This window comes from Oncorhynchus kisutch, linkage group LG8, assembly GCF_002021735.2.
Source record: "Oncorhynchus kisutch isolate 150728-3 linkage group LG8, Okis_V2, whole genome shotgun sequence".
Taxonomy (NCBI): Eukaryota; Metazoa; Chordata; class Actinopteri; order Salmoniformes; family Salmonidae; genus Oncorhynchus; species Oncorhynchus kisutch.
Genome location: NC_034181.2, coordinates 51,718,765 through 51,721,309, shown reverse-complemented (window position 1 = coordinate 51,721,309; position 2,545 = coordinate 51,718,765).

Genomic DNA, 2,545 nt, shown 5'->3' with positions numbered 1-2,545 from the left:
GTTACTGTTGTCGTTTTTTCTTTACTTAAACTCTGTTTTACATGAAGGTAGAGTGAGCAATATAACATTAGTGGTAGTCTTGGCAGATTGGAATTCTGCTGTGGACCCTGCCACAATGCTGTCTGAAATGTCAAATTGTGGAGTCTACCTTTTTACGGTAGACTTATGCAATCATCAAACCTGTCTTTCGGTTTTACTTGTCCTGGGCCCGGTTTCCCAAAAGCATCTTAAAGAAGGCTAAGTTTATTGTTAGGATCCCATAGTTCTATTGTTCTAACGATGAGCTTTGCCGGAAGATGCTTTTGGGAAACCCGGCCCAGGGACTGTATCCACAAAGCGTCTCAGAGATGGAAAATTTGGTCGTAAGTGCTGAGAAGAGACATTTTACACCTAATCTTATGCTAAAAGCTATGCATGAAGCCTCTAGTCATAGGGGTCCTACCTAGTCGACATATGTAGGACACCTCATGAGGAGTTGGAGTTTAGTTGAAAGAATGTTTTGATATTTCTGTATGAATAATCTGGATCTACATGCTTTTGAAAATGATTTCATATGATAATCCTCCATTGTTTTGTCACCTACACCAGAGAAGTGCAGTGAAATGTGCTAATTTACAGGGTCAGCCATAATGGTACGGAGACCCTGGCGCAAATTAGGGTTATGTGCCTTGTTCAAGGACACCGACATTTTTCACCTTGACAGTTTAGGTAATCGAACCAGTGACCTTTAAGTTGCTGGCACAACACTATAACCGCTAGGCTAACTGCTGCCCTATAACTGCAGGTTAATAAATTAACACTTATTTTGATGATTTAATTAACCTTATCCTACATCTTGTGTCAAATATCCATTTGTAGCGCAATAACATGTTTTTAAAAAGTGCCTAAATTGGGCCTTTAACTTTGATTCTGTAAGATGAAAGATGAAATGCAACATTATTGGCAAGGGAAATGCCAGCGGTACCAAAGCGTGTGTTGATAAAGCTAACAGCTGCAACTTTAGTTTTAGGGGGGGGGGGGGGGGCATCATTTTTATTTATTTTTTCAGGGGTAGATCAGCTTTTATATTGTAGATTGTGGTTTACAGCAATGTAATGGTCTGCATTTCCAATTCCCCCCCCCCCCCCCCCCCCCCAATTTATTTGGAATATATATTTTCCTTTTAACCCTACCATTCCTCCACTAATTGAAGTAAACTAATGGACACTTAGGTTTCGACTTCCAGCTTATACATACTATATACATTTCACGGACACAGTATATTTGACGATAGATGTTTTGTTTTTAGTTCCATCCTTCAGCTCCACTCATGCCCTCCCAAATCTGAACACCATTGCCATCAATTTTTTTCAACTGTGCTGTGATGTTTCACAAGTTCGGCGTCTCTTTATTCTCATAGATTATACATATTGTAAATTACGTCCCTGCCTGCTTCTGGATTTACTGCCACCTGTACGGACACGTGTGAGTGTGTAAGAGAGAAAGGGTGAGAACATACAACTGACAAGTCCAAAATCGATGTCTACCTCTCAACAGATGTTATTTAACTAGGCAAGTCAGTTAAGAACAAATCCTTATTTACAATGACGGCCTGGGATTTAAATAAATAAAATAGAAATATAGGACCAAACACATTACAAGAAGACACAACACTACATGAAGAGAGACCTAAGATGACAACATAGCAAGGCAGCAACATAGCATGGTACAAACATTATGGGACACAGTCAACAGCACAAAGGTCAAGAAGGTAGAGACGACAATACATCACACAAAGCAGCCACAACTGTCAGTGTCCATGATTGTCTGAATGAAGAGATTGAGAACTGTCCAGTTTGAGTGTTTGTTGCAGCTCGTTCCAGTTGCTAGCTGCAGCGAACTGAAAAGAGGAGCGACCCAGGGATGTGTGTGCCTTGGGGACCTTTAACAGAATGTGACTGGCAGAATGGGTGTTGTATGTGAAGGATGAGGGCTGCAGTAGATATCTCGGAGGGTTTTATAAATAAGCATCAACCAGTGGGTCTTGCGACAGGTATACAGAGATGACCAGTTGACAGAGGAGTATAGAGTGCAGTGATGTGTCCTATAAGGAGCATTGGTGGCCAATCTGATGGCCGAATGGTAAAGAAAATCTAGCTGCTCGAGAGCACCCTTACCTGCCGATCTATAAATGCTGTCTCTGTAATCTAGCATGGGTAGGATGGCTGAATCAGGGTTAGTTTGGCTGCTGTGGTGAAAGAGGAGCGATTTTTTTTTTTTTTTTGTTTTGTTTTGTTTTTTTAAATATTTTTTTTAAATATATTTTTTAATTTTTATTTTATTTTTTAAAATTGAACCTTTATTTAACCAGGTAGGCTAGTTGAGAACAAGTTCTCATTTGCAACTGCGACCTGGCCAAGATAAAGCATAGCAGTGTGAACAGACAACACAGCGTTACACATGGAGTAAACAATTAACAAGTCAATAACACAGTGGAGAAAAGAAAAACAAGTCTAGATTTAACTTTAGCCTGCAGCTTTATGTGCTGAGAAAAGGACTGTCCACC